The following is an 18,658-nucleotide window of genomic DNA, read 5'->3' as shown; positions in this document are numbered from 1 at the left end:
GTTGTAGGTCATTCTAGCTCTTCTATGTGGGATGCCGCCACAGCATGGCTTGATGAGCAGTATGTAGGTCCACTCCCAGAGTCCGAACTGGCAAACTCCAGGCTGCTGAAGCAGAGTGCACAAACTTCACCACTACACCATGGGGCCGGCCCCTCTTTGTTTTATCTTAACATTCATTCTTTCTACAATGAATTCATTCTTACATGTTTTCTTTTCAATCACATATTTCACCCCCCATTTAATTTACCATTTCATAAGTCTTCTAGTCCCTTCTAGTCTACTCAACATGTGCTCCATGGATGAGCAGCACCCATATCACCAGGGAGCTTGTAAGAAATACAGCAGTTCAGGCTCCACCCCAGACCTCCTTGAACCAGATCTGCATTTAAGAAGATTTTTCAGGTGATTCATAGACGCATTAAAATTTGAGAATTGCTGGTCTCCTGCTCTAGGCTAGCACCTTCCACTGGAGAAGTAACAGGATCCACATAGGGAATTTTAAATTTTCTGGTAGTCACATTCAAAGAGTACAGAAAGACCCAAGCCAAATGAATTTTAGGTAACTCAATATATCCCAAATATCATCATTTCCACTGGTAATCAATATAAAAAATCATTAATGAGATACTTTGGGGGGGGTATGCTTTTAAATCCAGTGTTCAGGGGCCAACCTGGTGGCGTAGTGGTTAAGTTCCAACACTCCACCTCGGTAGCCCAGGCTTCTCAGGTTCAGATCCCAGGTACAGACCTACACACTGCTCATCAAGGCATGCTGTGGCAGCATCCCATTTACAAAACAGAGGAAGATTAGCACAGATGTTAGCTCAGCGACAGTCTTCCTTGAGCAAAAAGAGGAAGATTGGCAATGGATGGCAGCTCAGGGCCAATATTCCTCACCAAAAAAACCAAAAAACAAAAAACCCAGTGTTTGTTTTCTATTTATAGCACATCTCAATTTGGACTAGCTGTCTTTCGAGTGCTCCATAGCCACATGTGGCTGGTGGCTGCTGTATTGACCAACTTGGCTCTAGACTGTGGATGCCTGAAAATAACAGCCCATGTCTATTTCTCTCACCCTGGTATCCTTGTGCCCAGCGCGGTGCCTGATGGCTAGCAGGCACTTCATAAATGTTCGTCGAATTAATAAATCTGAGAGTAGGCATATTTATATATTTAACCAGCACAGCACAAGCACAGGCCAAACAGAATAGGTCCTTGTACCAATCAAAACTGACACAGGATGTAAACAACCAGCGCTGCCACATTGGTGAGAACTGACACAATGTCAACCTAGAATACACGAACGGGTCCCATCCCTTCATAGGTCAAACGAGAATATGGGGTGGAAACAGGTAAGAGATTTGCGCATAGCCACATCTCCTTTATTACAAAACCCAGGACTGGACAATCAAGTCTCAACTTCCAACCCAGAGAGGCTTCCACTATATCCGTTCATTAGTGAGCACCCACTGTGTGCAAAAGCATCATGCTGGGCCCAGTGGGGGAAGAGACATAAAGAAACATGAGATATTTATGCGCTTCCAAGAATACCCCAGCCAATTAAGATCATTCTCATTTTCACTGGCACAGAAACCCCGACTCAAGCTGATTTAAACAGTCATGGAATTGACTTACCTTTTGACCAGTCATGTAATTGAAACCTACAGGTAGAGTGTGCTTCTGGAGCAATTTTGTCTAGACTCAATATAAGCCAGCGCCTCCATTTTTCTGCCTCTCTGGGGCTGCCTTCCTTCATTAATTGACTTCATCATCCATGGGGACCCCAGCTCTAAACTACTCTTCCTCAAGTCACCAAATCAAGCCCAAGAAAGAGCAGCTATCTTTTTCAGAGATCCTGGGGAGCATCTCCTTGCAACGTGCTGGCCAAGACTGGATGGATCTGCTCTCACGACCTCAAAAACAGCCCTTGTGTGCAGGGGGATAAAATATTCTGGCTCAAGTGAACCAGGGCCCATCCCTGGAGCTGACAGTGGAATCACCAATGGTAGGCAGCCTGTCGGCTTAGAGCGAGGAGAACTTTGAGTAAACTTACCTCTGATGGCGGAAAGGATGCTGGCGTGTGAGACACGATAACTCTACTCCAGGACCTGTGTTTTGAGAGTGTACAAATCAATCTGAAATATTCATTCTCTCCACTCTGTTCTTTCCCTCCCCTCCATTTTTCTTTCCTCTCTTCTGAAAGGGAAAAGCATCAGGTGGACAGAACTGAGAGTTATGGTCAAAGTCAAAACAGGGAAGTCATTTTAGTTTTTGCTGCTTCAGATCTTGACTATTGAAAACTTTTTTTTTTTTTGAGGAAGATTAGCCCTGAGCTGACATCTGCCGCCAACCCTCCTCTTTTTGCTGAGGAAGACTGGCCCTGAGCTAACATCCGTGCCCACCTTCCCCTACTGTACATGTGGGACACCTACCACAGCATGACTTGCCAAGCGGCACCATGTCTGCACCCGGGATCCGAACCAGCGAACCCTGGGCCACCGAAATGGAACGTGCACACTCAACCGCTGCACCACCGGGCCGGTCCTTGAAAACTTTTATTATTTGTCATTTCCTTACTATTATCAAGACAGTTTTTAGTCCAGAAATTTTTAATGAAGTGAGACCATGCCATACATCTGATTTTTTTAAAAGACAAAACTACATGTAAAGATTGTTTATTTGCATCTTGCTGGTTTATTCCTATTCATAGTGAATCTCTAATGATCTTGTGAATATTTACAGGATCCATACACAAATACAAAAGTATATGTTTTATATTTTATCTGTTTTATATACTTTCTCTGTATTTCTAAACCACAACACTTCAGCGTTACGTCATCACACTCTGCTTAAAAGCATATTTCTCGAACCAGCGAAACTTGTGGAAGTATCAAAGCACTAACTAAACACACAGGGAGGGGACCGAATTTATCTCACCTGGGTGCAAAACAGCTCTAAGGAGAACTTGGGAAAACCTGCCTGTGATGTTAGCATCTTGTGACTTAAAATGTGTTTCATGGACCAGCAGCTTCACCTGGGAGTTCCTTAGAAATGCCTACTCTGAGGCCCCTCCCGAGGTTTACCAAACCAGAGTCCACATTTTAACATGATTCCCAGGTGATTCCGGTGCACGTTACAGTTTAAGAAGCACTGGCTCAACATTATTGTCAGTTCATTTATCATCAGATGTAGGTATACTCACCACTTAGACGAGCGCCAGGAACAGAAAGGAAATGACTGGCACAGAGAACAGACAGAGCAGCTCTGATTTCTAGTGCCTTGTCACACTGGACAGGGACACAATGGAACTTTCCATAGATGGAGGAAAAGCTGATGTCAAGGTGATGGAAGGACAGACCTGAAGTTTATCACGGTTGTTTGCTTCTCATCCAAAAAGCAGAAGCTCCTACCACATCCTTGACCTGTGCTAAAAAAAAATATATATGTAAATGTTTTAAAGAACCAAGTTTCTTCAAAAGTGACCCCAGCCTTCTTAAAGTCAACCTTCCCCACTGCCACCCCCTCTCGGGCCTGAACCATGTCAGCGAGTCCCCACAACGTCAGAACGTGCTTCCCACCCTCATTTAATATCAGTGGTATTAATTCAAGAAACCAAAGTAATGCACCATACATTGGTTTTGACTGAAAAAAAATGACAAATTCTCACCTATCCACTTTTCATTCAGCTACTTTTAGCAAGGGCAGAAAGAGGGAAATCACCAAATGAACAATTTGTGAGAATTTGTTGCTTTTGGTGAGATATCCCAGCATAGCCCTTTCTATTACCACTTTTAATGCAGCTCTGAAAAATAATAGTTTCCTTCAATATTTTAGGATATGTTTACCAGAAGTAATGACGTGACAAACATACTCTCATAGGGAATGAAGAACTTGATACATAAAATTTCAAAGCTCTATTTTAATCTATACAATGACAGTAAAATTCTAGCTAGATCAGTTATAAATGATTATCTCTAGCATGAATCTGTCCTATTGTCTTCTCGGCAACTCTTTTCTCACTTTTTACTATTAAAAGCCATCCCTTCCCTTTGGGAAAGGGCCCCTCCCCATTCTGCATGTATCTGGCAGAACTGCTGGCCACCAAGCCTTGTACACAGGAGTGAGTACCGAACCCAGCCTGCCAATCAAAACCTTCTATCCTCCCAGGCCACAGCTATTGGGTCAAGTGAAGTCACATGACCCAGGGAGGCCAATCAGAGTCCATCACTGTCATTTTACATCTGTATCCTGAGAAAGGGGCTGAATTGGGATGATTTGAGCCTAACGGTTACTAAGTCCAGATCAATTCTCTCTCAGAAGCCATCTGGAGCATGTGTGTGTGTGTGTGTGTGTGTGTGTGTGTGTGTGTGTGTGTGTGTTTGCTTAAGCTAGTTTTGAGTTATCCACAACTCAAATTTCCTGATATACAAACAGGAAAATGAAAGGAGGATTTCAAAATGATATTCATTGAATATCATTAGGAAAATAGCTTGTTACTATTGTGAAATTGTGGTTCTATCTTTAGTAAACACTCATTTACCTTTTACCACGTGTTCTGCATCGATTTTATCATTCCGTCTCTGTAAAGCAAGAATCATATTTCCAGGCCTTCCTTTTCTTCCTGCACTAGGGCAGGCAAGCTCAGGTTTCTGGGTAAGTACAACAAAAGAGAATCATAAAGCATTGTCTCTTTTAAGACAGATCTGCCGCCTGAATCACTCTCTCCTCTATCCTGGTTAACTGGGCAGATAAAATGTCCATTGACTATTCTCTAAATCTAAATGTTGGGACGGAAAAATTACACTCTTGTATTAAGTCAGTGTTCTGCATGTATATTATTTTAATATAGTATACATAACATAACAAAGTAAATACCCCAGTGAAGCATTTTCCCAATTTACAGAAGAAAACACTGAGACTTTGTTAGGTACCTTCTTGAGATCCTGAAACTAATCAGTGACAGAACCTGGACATAACCAAGCCTGTCTGACGCTCAGCTCACGATTTTCTCCATGGCACTACATTGCTTCCCAGGGAGCAGTACAGCGCTGTCAGACATCCTGGGGCTACGTTTATATCACACCAAATGTCCACACGCTCAAAGATTTTCGAAGTGTGATAGGCATTCTCTAAGCCTCAGTGTAAATAGTTAGCATGTTAGTTATGTAATTATAAGATTGAGACTGATTTGAATAAATGTCCAAAATGGGACAAAAGTAAAGAAAATGCATACCCCCTCCCCAAAAAAACCCCAAAACATATTGAACACTGGAAGAGAGAAAAGACTACAGAAGAAAGAGGAGGCAGAGGGAGAAAAGGAGGAGGAGGAAATTTCTGCCAGTTAAAAAAGAGAACTCACGGGGCTGCCCCATGGCCTGGTGGTTAAGTTCCCACACTCCGCTTTGGTGGCCCAGGGTTTCGCCAGTTCAGATCCTGGACATGGACACAGCACTGCTCATCAGGCCATGCTGAGGCAGCGTCCCATGTAGCAGAACCAGAAGGATCTACAGCTAGAATATACAACTATGTACTGGGGGGGGGGGGGCTTTGGGGAGAAGAAGAAGAAGAAAAAAAGAAGATTGGCAACAGGTGTTACTTCAGATGCCAATCTTTAAAATAAAAAAAGAGAACTCATAACAGGAATCATTCATCAAAGACCATCCATTGTTAAGTTAGCCACACTGAAACGACCCATAGGGAGAAAAAAAGATATCCAGCTTGGTTTATCTGAAAAAGGAAAGGATAGATATCACTCTTTAAACAAAATACTGAGCTGTAAGTAGCAATTAGGAATAGAAGAAAGTAGAGAGTCCCATTATTGCCACTAACACAACCATCCTCCCAACCTCAGGACTTGAGAAGGAGGGATAGAAAAATTGCAAAGTCAGTGAGGTTTGCTTTTGAAATGGCCCCAGTGAGTGCTTGGCCCATTCAAACCATGTACACCCTGGAGACCCATCCTTTCTTTTCAGGCTTGTGTGCAAAAATTTCCTGTCCTGCCATTCAAAACTTGCCCATCCTGTATCTCGTTACCTAAAGGCATATTCTCTGTTTTCCATATCTTACACTGACACGGAAAAGTTTATAAAATATTCTGCTGCGTTACATACATAAAATGAAAATACAGAGAAAGTTACTGAAACCAAAGTGGGTTTCCTCCTGGTGAGTTAACTCAGACTGTCCACCGGAAGCAGTTGTCTCACAAAGGGAGGCATATTTGCAGCAAATAGGAGACCCTGAGGAATCATTTCCAGAGTCACGGTGTCCCCAGAACAAAGGGAATCAGGGACACTTATTTCAGCTGGAAAATGAATATTCAAAGGGAGAGGTGGGTATCCTCTTGCGCAGGCTCAGTTGGAAAACATGCTTCCACACACACTGCGGGTTACAGTAATCAGGCCTAAGCTCCTCCTGGAGAGATCTTAGCTTTAAAAACGAAGCAAAGGTCATAGGTGTAGCTCTTGTGGTAAAGCTTGGTCTGGTTCAGGGTAGGTGGTGTTTGCATCTCCTTAACATAACAAGGAGAAAAATAACAACTTGGAAAAACAGTTAAATGCTTCCAAACCCACCCTTGAGTTCCTCAGTGCAACTGGCCAGGGGACAAAAGGACTGGAAAAATACACATATAATGAGGAGGGGGAGGTGGCGAGGTGAGATCATGAGATGAGAGCAGGTTTTCATCTTTCATTCCATGTATTTCTATATTTTTTGTCTTTAACATTAGATGTGTTCATTATTGCTTATGTAATTTTTTTAAATGAATGGAAACAAAAACATGAGAAAAATTGTAGTTTAGCTCATCCTCTTGTCCTCGGGACACTTTTTTTTTTTGTGGAAGATTAGCCCTCAGCTAACACCCATGCCCATCTTATTCTACTTTTTTATATGTGGGATGCCACCACAGCGTGGGCTTGATGAGCGGTGTGTAGGTCTGAACCCGGGATCCAAACCAGCAAACCCCAGGCCACCAAAGCGGAGCACATGAACCCAACCACTACACCGCTGGGCTGGCCCCCCATGAAACTTTTTAATAGCAATCTTTTAGAGAGGATTTCCAAATACGTAGAAGGAACTTAAAGGAAGGGGTGGTTTCAGGTATTCATGGGGTTGGATGACGGAGCGAGAGGGGAGATGTTTTCTGCAGCTGAGTCTTTTTAATGCAACTTTACCCTTAGTGCATATGTGGGCAGAACCTATGTAGCCCTGGCTGCCATCCCCTGTACAGCCACCAGGTAAAACACACCTCCTTGTTCCTGTGTGTCCATACTGAGTTATAGGGTTTAAAGGATCTAAGCTGAGGACAGGGTGGCCTCTGGAGCGTGACAAATAAAAATGGCAAGCAATAGGATATATTGGAGAATATGAGGAAGCCATTTGGTATAAACCTAATTCGGCCTGACCTTGTCTTTCCAAAAGGGCCTGACCGTGGCTGTTGAGCATGCATTGTATATCTCCTTTAGATATTTCCTATGGCAAGAACAAAAGCCCTTGAGATAAAGGTGCAACTTCCGTCCCCCTCCCAAGTTGGCATTCCCTTAAGGATTAAGCATCTTTCCTTAGGCTAGGAACTGATTGCTGCACTCACCTGTGACCACCCAGCTCGAGACAATAGGCTTGCCTCCTGCTACGCCCTGTGAGATAGCAGACCCACTACCTGCTGTGTCCATCAAGCGCTGTGCCCACAGGGCAATCTTGTGACTATTGTGGGAGGGACATTCCAATCATATGTGAAACGTCCCGTATGGGGATATATAACCACTCTGTATACCTCACTTCTTTGGTGCCCGTTCTTCCTTTGGGAAGAAAGGCCCCGGGCCATGCTCCTCAGATTTCAGCTCAGAATAAACTCACCCAAATTTTCATTTATAGATTGGTTATGGATTATTTTTGTCAACAAGGGGAATAGTCAAGGAAAAGTCAGAAAACTTTCTGCATTTTCTATAATATTTCAATTTCTATGAGAAGAATATATTTGTGTTTGCTTAGTAATTAAAAATAAACATAAAACAAAATAAGTTTTGAAACACATTTTTTTGGCAAGTACGAATGGGGTGGGGCATAGGTGGGCCCTCTAAGTGGGCCATAGTTTGAGACCCACCGTTTCCTCTGGGTACTATTTCCTCTGCTACATGCCCACAGGGTCAGTGACCAAAGGGTCACTGGGTGAAATGACTTGGATGGAAGGAAGCACAACCTTATCATAGGACCACAGAACCAGAGTCCTTGTATTCACATTTTCTCTCTAGATTTGCCGATGTGGGGGACTGGCCTTGGCCACACCAAGATATGTCTCTTTGGCATGAGGATTATTTGAGACAGGGAGGGAGGCTCTGAGGAGCAGAACTTGCTTGCCCTCTGTTAAGAAACGTTTACATTGTAAAGGAGATCTCCATCTGTAAAGACATCTCCCTCTCTGTACCAGGAAGAAGAAAGGGGATGGCCTTATCTCTAGAAACTCTTAATCAATGCCAAAGGCAAGGACTTAAATCTGCATAATAATCTTATTCCTGTTTCTGGTAACCTCCTGTAAGTGACTCCCCTACCCCCAACATCCTCCTTTGTCTTTAGCTGGATATGATATTTAGGTGGGGGCTTCAGCCATTTTGGTGAGTTGCTCAGCTTGCCTGAGCCTCCCATGTATACATGTTATAAAGCTTTGTTTAATTTTCTCCTGCTATTCTGTCTCATGTGAATTTAATTCGTTCTCTGGCCAGATGAACCCAGAGAGGGTAGAGGAAATGTGTTCTTCCCCTACACTGACTACCCGATTTCAGTATTAATAAAGCCTCTTTCAGTTACAAGTGACAGAGACCTAAATTGAACAACCTTATTCAAAAAGGGGAGTTTATTTTATCATGTAACTGGAAAAAACCAGAACAAAACAGGCTCGGCTTCATGCAAATTTCGATTCTCACTCAAACATTATCATCAACAATTTGTTTTTCTGCATCTCAACTCTTCTTTCTTTTCCATGAGCTTCATTCTCAAGTCTTTTTCCATATGGAGCCCAAGCTGGCAACCAGTCACCACAGGCTTATACCTTCTATTTCCACCAAGCAACCTCAGTGGAAACAGAAAGTCTATATTTACCTTCAGAGAAAGTCCTGGTGTGTAGTGTCACTGGTCTGGCTTGGGTCACGTGCCTGTCTCTGAACCAATCGCTGAGGGGAAGAGAATGGAATGTTCTGATTGGACAGGCCTAGGTCACATGCCTACCAATGAAAAGTGGAAGCCTAGGATCAACCTGAACTACAGGGGTTGGGTGAGGGGGAGGTAGTACCAAGGTACTATTGTTAAACAGAAAGGGAGAGCATCATTGGAAGGTGAAAGCAAGGGATATCTACCAGTTTCCCTGACAAGCAGCCACACTGAGTACTCAGGTTCATTATCCTTACTGTCCTTTTTATGTCTCTCACATCTCTCTAACATGCTCTGACTTTCAGGTCTCAACCAATTTGTCTTTTCTCTCCAATGCTGGAATCTCAAGGAGCCCTCAGGCATCGCTGCTAATGCTGGGCAAGGTTGCCTACCAACCTCTTATGATTTAGGCTGAGAAGGAATAATGTTCCAGGTAGAGAGTGTTCATTCAACATGTTTCATCCTTTCTACATTTCAAACAGGCGCTTGACTCAGTTCCTGTCTAGAATCATTAAACTAGTGAGGATACTGTACAAGAAAATCAATATTAAGACAACGTGATAAGCAGCAGGGTAGAATTCTACACAGAGCTGATAAGGAAAGGCTCTGGAGGAGAAAGCTCCAAATCAGCTCAGGGCAGTCAAAACTTGCTTCTACAAGGAGACTATATTCGAGCTACATCCCTAAGGAAGTCATAAAGGTTAGGCAGAGAGGTGGAGGGTGAGGAGGTGGATGGACATTTTGTCCTGGACTTGACTAGTTGCCCCGAGGAACTCAAGGGTGGGTTTGGAAGTATTTAACTGTTTTTTCAAATTGTTTTTTTCCCTTTTGTTATGTTAAGGAAATGCAATCACCAATCACCCTGAACCAGACCAACCCTCACCACATGAGCTCTGCCTATGACTTTGCCTTATCTCTAACACTAAGATCTCTCCTGGAGGAGCTTAGGCCTTATTACCATAACCTGCAGTGTCTGTGGAAGCTTGTTTTCCAACTGAGCTGCCCAAGAGGATAGCCTTCTCTCCCTTTTGGATATTCATTCCCCATCTGAAATAAATGGTCCCTGCTTCCCCTTGTTTGGGGACTCCATGACTCTGGAAATGATTCCACATGGCCTCCTATCTGCTGCAAATATGCTTTACTTTGTGAGACAACTTACTTCTGGTAGACAGTCTGATTTAACTCGCCAGGAGGTAAATCTACTTTTGTTCAGTAGTCATTCCAGGTGGAGAGAACTATACATGTTGTTACTGCCCAAGGAGGGGCTGCCTGCCTGCTGCAAGACATACCAATAGTTGAGAGGCAAGGTGGTAGGAGAGAAAAGGTTTTATTACAGCTTGCTAGCAAGGGGGAAGTTGGCTGACTAGTGTCCAAAGGAACCACCTTACAGAACAAAGACTACATGCCAGTTATATAGGGGCTGGTCTTAGGGTGGGGCAGACATCTTGTCTTAGTTCTTGATAATCTTTGTTTTACTGGATATGAATCAGAGACCAGAGCAACACTCTGTACCCTATTTTAGCAGATCTTTGAGTTATCATTGATGATGGCTAATAGCATAGGCTGTCTGCCCAGGGATCACCACATTCCTAAGGAACTCAATAGAGCAAAGTTATTGACTTATTGCAGCTAGGAGGGGCCATAAAATCTACAAAGCCTATATGTCTCCTGGAAGGTGCATATTCTGCTGGGTTAGTTAATCAGAGATCATTCAAAGTTACAATAAGGGTTCTTTTCTACAATATGGCTTCCCTTATGTCAACCTCGTGCTGAGCTGGTATTAGTATCAAAGAATAAAGACAAAATGGCTCACGGTGCATTTTTGAAATTACAAGTAGGCCAGGTAACTACAGCTCACGGTGTGTGTAGGAAAGTCGCCTGAGACAAGGCTGTAAAGAACATGAATGAGCTTGTAAACATGTCAAGGCTGGATGTTTGGAACTTATCCTGTTGGCAAGCATTAGCCACTGAAAGCATTAAGACAGAAGAAAAATGTGACCAAATGCGGTTTTGTTTGTTTGTTTAATCACTCCCTGGAGGGCAGATTACAGAGGAACACAAACAGAGACAGCGGGACCAACACAGTCTATTTCAGTGGTCCTGGTAGGTTTTAATAAGGAAGAATTAAACAAAACACGATGGCTGGAGAAGAAGGAATGGATTGGCAACGTACAGGAGATAGAATTGACAAGACAGAAAAACGAAGGAGGGTGAAGAAAGGAAGAGAGAAGAGAAAAGAGGAGAATATAAAAGCGTTCCCAGGTTTCTGGCTTGGGAGACTGGTTGGTGAATGTCCTTCCAACAGAAACTAAGTTTTCAGAAGAAGATGATGAATACAGTTGGGCTACATCTAGTTGGAGATGTGTAATGGATACAATAGTTGCAAGTTCAGGATTGCCATCAGGGCTGGGAATGTAGATGTCACCAGGGACCAGGGGTAACTGAAGCCATGTTTATCAATGGGTCAGTCAAAGGGAATGTATAATATGAAAAGAGGAGTGGGAAGGATAGAGCGCTGGGTATCACCAACAATTTAAAAGTCCAATAGAAAAAGAAGAAGCAAAAAGAATACAAAAATAGAGAGACCAGACATGGAACGGTGCAATGAAGATGTCTGCCTCACCAGGAAGAGTAGATTCTCTTCTTTATGATCATTTGCAATTCTCTTTGGAAAAACAGCGTCATCCCCTCCCCGCTCTAACTCCTCCGACTAAAGCTGCAGATTGGGGGTGGGGATAAGAAAAGGCTTTACACTTGAGTTAACTTATGTGTATGGTGTAAGATAATGGTCTACTTTCCTTCTTTTGCATGTGGCTGTCCAGTTTTCCCAACACCATTTATGAAGAGACTTTCCTTTCTCCATAATATCTTCTTGGCTCCTTTGTGGAAAATTAGCTGTCCATAGATGTGTGGGTTTATTTCTGGGCTCTTGATTCTGTTTCATCGGTCTGTGTGTCTGTTTTTCTGCCAGTACCGTGCTGTTTTGATTACTATAGCTTTGTAGTATGTTTTGAAATTTACCTTAATAAAAAAAGAAAAGAAAAGGCTTTGCAAAAAATATGCGAAAAGACTACAGCTTCAATACAACAGCCAGCTCTGGTACTTTAACGTAATTTCCATTGTTTCTGTGCTCTTATGTGTTGCTCGCTTCTGAATTCTTGGCTGTCTTCCAGACAACTGAGGTCACAAATACATGAGACACTCCAGTGGCACATTCAAATTTTTACAAATAATCAGCTGGACTTAAGAAAACTCTGCTCAATTTCCCCTTAGAACCAGGAAATTCTCCTTACAGGGCCCACAGGAACCTTCTTCCCTACTAACCTGGATCTACAGCTTTAAAAAAGGAATGAGGGGCCAGCCCGGTGGCACAGCGGTTAAGTGTGCACGTTCCGCTTTGGCAGCCTGAGGTTCGCCGGTCCAGATCCCAGGTGCGGACATGGCACCGCTTGACAAGCCATGCTGTGGCAGGCATCCCATGTATAAAGTAGAGGAAGATGGGCACGGATGTTAGCTCAGGGCCAGTCTTCCTCAGCAAAAAGAGGAGGATTGGCAGCAGTTAGCTCAGGGCTAATCTTCCTCAAAAGAAAAAACAAAAAAGGAATGAATATTTACGTCTGAGCCACCTTGATAGATCATAAATGGAGAAATTTATGTGTTGGCCACTTAGCACTGGGGAAGGACTAGGATTTGAATCCAACGTCGACTCTGTCACTTAGTAGCTATTTGGCCATAAGCTACTCTCTGAGCCTTAGTTTTCTTAGCTGTCAAATGGACACAATGATCCTTATCTCATAACATTGTGTGAAGATGAAATGAGAGCATCAATGTGTGCGGAGCCCCTGCTTTTATGAGAAAAGAATAGAACGATTATGTAATTGACTTTCTTTCTTTCTTTTTATTTTATTATAGTGAAATACATATAAGATTTACCATTTTTAAGTGTACAATTCAGTTGCATTAATTACATGCACAATGTTGTGCAACCATCACCACTATCTATTTCCAAAACTTTTTTATCACCCCAAATAAAAACTCTGTACCCATTCAGCACTTAACTCCCATTCTGCCCAACCCCAGGCCCTGGTCATCTCTAATCTACTTTCTGAGCCTATGAATTTGCCTATTTAGATATTTCATGTAAGTGGAATATACATATTTGTCCTTTTGTGTCTGGCTTATTTCACTTAGCATAATGTTTTCAAGGTTTATCCATGTTGTAACATGTATCAGAACTTCATTCCTTTTTTGGCTGAATAATATTCCATCATAAGCATGTACTGCATTTTGTTGATCCATTTCTCTACTGATGGACACCTGGGTTGCTTCCATCCCTTTGGTGATTGTGAATGACGCTGCAATGAAGATCGGTACACAATTATCTGTTTGAGTCCTTGCTTTCAATTCTTTTGAGTATATACCTAGGAGTGGAATTGCTGGGTCATATGGTAACTCTATGTTAAGCTCTTTTGAGGAACCAGCAGACTGTTTCCATAGTAACTACACCTTTACATTTCCACCAGCAACATACAAGGGTTCAATTTCTCTGTATTCTCACCAACACTTGCTATTTTTCATATTTTTTATTACAGCCACCCTAGTAGGTGAGAAGTGGTATCTTATTGTGGTTTAATCGGTGTTCAATTATTTCTGTCAATGAAAGAAAACAGTTTAGTGAATCAAATCTAACCAATAGTCCAAAGATCATCTCTATGTAGTTTTGCAATATTTGGGTATTATTTGAAAGACTCTGTGCCACACAAACCAAGGGTGATCATCTGGTTTTAAAAATACATTTAAGATAATAAAGCATCATGTACATTTCTGGCTCAAAAGAGACTGGAAGCTCGTTGCTAGCTGGGTTGCTAGCTCACTCCTTAACGGTGACTCATATAGCTAATTAATCTATGGTGTCCCCAGACTGATTCACAATGGCATGTCAAGAAAGGCTGGGTGCTGTTCTAAGGTTGTTGTCTTTCTGGTATGTGACTTCCTCAATGCATAAAGATAATTAATTGTTTTGTTTCAGGAGACTTAATGGCTTTGATCATTGAGTTGATAAGAAATAACAGCAGTATTAATAATAATAGGCAATAATGGACAGAGGAAGCGATGCTGAACCTGAATCTCTAAGAGGCATAAAAATCACAAATATCAGACTACTCACCATTAGACTTATAAGCATTTACTGCAATATAGTCAACTGGCCTTATGCGATGCTCTTGAGCTTACAAGCACCTAGAAAGGAAGGATCTCCTCCATTTTAGCTCATTTAATACTCAAAAGACCTCAATAGCAGGTATTATTAATGTTGTTATTTTACATATGAGAACACCGGCTCGGAGAAATTAAGTAACTTGCCCAAATGATTGAGCCAAGATCAAGTCCGACTTCTGAGCTGCTTTCCTGAAGATGACAATGTGAGCTGAGTGGAGAAGGTGCTCTCAAGAGTGGCTGTATTGGTTTCCGGGGGCTGCAGTAACAAAGTTCCACCAACTGGGTGGCTTAAAGAACGGCAGTTTATCATGTCACAGTTCTGGCAGCTGGAAGTGTGACATCAAGATGTCTGTGGCGTTGGGTTCCCCTGAGGGCTGCGAGGGAGAATCTGTTCTGCGTCTTCTCTCTCCTAACTTCCAGGAGCCTTAGGCGTTCCGTGGCTTACAGATGGTGGTCTTCTCCCTACATCTTCACATTGTCTTCCTTCTATGTGTGTCTGTCTCTGTGTCCCCAGATCCCCTTTTTATGAGGACATATTGGATTAGGGCCCACCCTAATCATCTCATTTTAACTTGATTACCTCTGTAAAGATCCTAACTCCCAATAAAGTTGCATTCTGGGATACCGGAGGTTGGGGCTTGAACACAGCTTATTTTGGGGAATTTGGAGGGGGCGGTACACAACTCCAGCCATGACAGTGACTTAATATTGAGTTGTTTATACCTCCAAATGGGCTTGCCTTCCTGTCTTCACATAACTTTACAATGTCAGAAGGACCTTAGAAGTTCAGAAAAAACAAAAAATGTGTAAGTTTCTAACTGGGAGCCCGCTCAGTATTCCCGAAGCTACTTAAAAATCCTGCCACATACTCTGGGACATCTGTCATTACAATCTCTTCAAATTTTGAACTCTTAAGAAGTTTGGTTCACAGTGCCTGTGGGCCTGCTAAACTTTTAGCATTGGTTCAAAAGGAAAGTCCTCTTTATTTTCAAATGCTTCAAGGTTTATTTTTGAAATAAAGTTTCCGTTTCCTATAGAATTCACAAAGTTCAGTGTATCTGGAAAAGAATGCCTTAGGTTTCAGAAATATATTTTGGGACGTAGGCCTTCATTTACAAGAAGAAAAAAGGTTTGATGTTTCCATTTTTGCTTTGTAAGAACATAGGCCTACCGTGTACTGCAATTTTTATGGGTTTTTCTGTTTTTTAAGATGCTGCTAGATCTTTGATTTTTCACTGTGAAGATCTCTAGACAGACCTGAGGGCTGAGGACGTGGGAGAATGAGGAACGAAATGATTGAAGGATGGTGGATGTTGCACTGGGCTGGCCACATCCCTCCCCCTATTCCTTCAGGGCTGAAGGATTTATTTCCTCAGCTGCTGCGAATGTTGGGTGGCAGCCAACAGCCCTCAGCTGTCAGCCCTCTTTAGGAATTGCCTAGACTGAGTCAACCCACCACGCCCAAGGGCATGATCTCCTCCAGGAGCAGCCTGCATCCAGTGATTGGTCCTGCAAGGACGTAATCAAGCCAGCTTTTGGCCCCAACTTAAGAAGACTCCGAAGAGCCTTCTCAGCTTCAGGATTCTCTGTGGGATGATGTCTTGTTGCATCTGGGCTGCAGTCTATCTTCTCCCTCTGGATAATTTCATTCCCTCGCCCTCACCCCAGTTGTTGATCTTGAGAACATTCCCTAAAAAACTTATTGTATGATAATTTCAGTGTATACTGCTGGGGAATGCAACCTGTGACAGGACCCCAAATACTCCCAGAGAAAGAGCCAGCTGTGGGGATACAAATGGAGCAGGATTCTAGGCCGTGGCTATAGGGAGACTACAGGGAAGACTGCGTGGGAAGCAGTTTCCAGAGTAATTGTTTCATCCAGCAACTCAAGAAACAGTCCTGGAACCCAAATGGAAAAAAACATTCCTCCAAAAAGCCTAAGGGGAACTCAACAGCAATAACCCAAAGCAAAGAATGAAGAGCAGGTGATCTAGGGCACACCCATGGGTCAGCGTCTAAAAGAAAAAGCCTACCGGTAAAAATGGAGAAAGGACGGCAATACATGTCAAAAAGAATTGCTTAGCAGTTCAAAGCTGAGACAAGCCAACAGGGCAGCTTGAAAATCCCCTGCACTTGTAATTCAGCTCAGCTAAGACCTTGACATTTTCTCACAGTGTTATAAGATGTCGTCTTGCACTCGAACCAGTTGCTTGACTGCAGTGAACAGGACTAATTAAGAATGTGGCTGGAGAAGCCCAGGCAGTGAAGTGGCCAGCATTCAGGGGCCTGGTCTGAAGGAGAGATGGTGTTTCTTTGTACCCTTAGTGACAGCAAAACCAACCAGAGGGGATGACTGGAAGAGCTGTGTGTGTGTGTGTGTGTGTGTGTGTGTGTGTATCTGTATGTGCTCACCTGAGCATGAGTGTATATGTGTCTGCGTGTGTGTGTCTGTGTCTCTGTGCATGTGCCTGTATCTGTATGTGCACACCTGTGTGCACACGTGTGTGTGGTATATGTCTTTTGTCTTGGGATAGGTTGGGATAGAGTATACCCTCTTTTGTCATTGCCTTAGCTTGGGTTTTCCCAAAAGCAGAGCCAGAATTTGAGCACACGTAGTTTAACTGGGACGTGATCCCTGGAAGCAGGAGTGAGAGCAGACAGAGACAGGAAAGGAGGAAATGCCAATGAAAGGGTGCCTTATTCATCACTTCTGTGGGATAAAGCGGTTCAGTTCTGCTGGGACCTCCTGAGAACTGTTCTGAATGCCTCCCAGAATTGTCCGCCCAAAGGTCAGGCATCAGGAGTATGTACTCATAGCTCTTCTCCTTTCTGGCCTGAGTGTCACCCCTGTGGGCATTGACTCACCCACCATTCCAGGCTGTGCTTCCAGGTTGGCGGAGCAGCCTGCCAGCTTGGGAGAGGGCTCCAGGGTTGAAAATGGAATAACACAAGCTATGTGGATAGTCTGAGCTTACACAGAACTCTCCATCTCAGCTCTGGCTGACGTCAGAGGGGGTGGGGGGCTGTGAAATAGGCTACCACAGACCTCCACTCCGGTCATCAACTGTCAAGGGCCCCGGGAAAAGTAGTTGCATGTTTTAAAAGGGTATATCTTGGTAAATCATTGCTGAGCATTTATAATGCAAGTTAAAATATTAATAAAGATGTTTTATACTGAGTTCCTTTGAGTAATAAGCCATGAGGCTTGCTGGATTTTAAACAAAGAAAGTGGATGCTTTATATTTTGGGAGTTTGAAGAGGTCAATAAATAATAACACTTCTTTTTTACCCTGTGCAGTTCTGAGGCAAGTGAGATATAAAGGGACAGGAGACTAACAGATGGAGGTGAAAGTGGCAGCTGATCAGAAAAGATGGATTTATACTTGCAACCCAAAGCACAGGGCTGGCTAACGTTCTGGGCCTGCACCACAGTCTGAATTAGGGGACCAAGCTTCTGAGCAGAAGCACTGATCTGGGGTCACTGCTTTGCACTGGTCTAGCAGAGAGGAAGAGAATGAATCTCTGATGGTTGCAGCCTCCCAGATTTTAATTAGATTAATTTTACCCAATCAAGGAACATGCACCATTAACTGTGAGATCCTCGCCACCCGCCAATCAGATAACTGGCTTCTAACGCAGGCACGTTATTCTGACCCTCCGTAAGGAACGATGAGCAAGGTGAAAGATTTCTCCTAACAATTGTAAAAAGTAAAAGAAGTCAGAGGAGCAGTGCACACTCCAGGTTCCTCCTGGAGTTCTTAATGTCGGTAGCATTCCATCTGATGTTTGACAAAGGCCTCTCCATGCCTTCATTCTGTCGTGAGTAAAGTCATTATTCTTACTTGGAGGTTTGTTGTAAGCATTTAACAAAATAATGTAAGTAAAATGAATAACGTACTGCCTCGCAGGTGTTCAGTAAATGGCAGTGATTACCTTTGTCATCTAAGGAGAGAATTTAAAAATACCATAAAGGGACTGGCCGGGTGGCGCAGCAGTTAAGTTTGCACGTTACACTTCAGCGGCCAGTTCAGATCCCAGGTGCGGACCTACACACCACTTATCAAGCCATGCTGTAGCAGGCATTCCACCTATAAAGTAGAGGAAGATGGGCATGGATGTTAGCTTAGAGCCAATCTTCCTCAGCAAAAAAAAAAAAAGAAAAAAAAAGGTGGTGGATGTTAGCTTAGGGCTACTTTTCCTCAAAACAAACAAACAAACCACGGAAAGAGACTTGGTTTGAAAATAGGAGTTTCCCAAGGATTATCTTTGAATAGCTAATTAACCTTGAAAATCCCCAGGCATT

Source organism: Equus caballus, chromosome 6 (genome assembly GCF_041296265.1).
Source record: "Equus caballus isolate H_3958 breed thoroughbred chromosome 6, TB-T2T, whole genome shotgun sequence".
In the NCBI taxonomy this organism is placed as follows: Eukaryota; Metazoa; Chordata; class Mammalia; order Perissodactyla; family Equidae; genus Equus; species Equus caballus.
The sequence above is the reverse complement of the archived record's forward strand: the minus strand, read 5'-3'. Positions refer to the sequence as shown.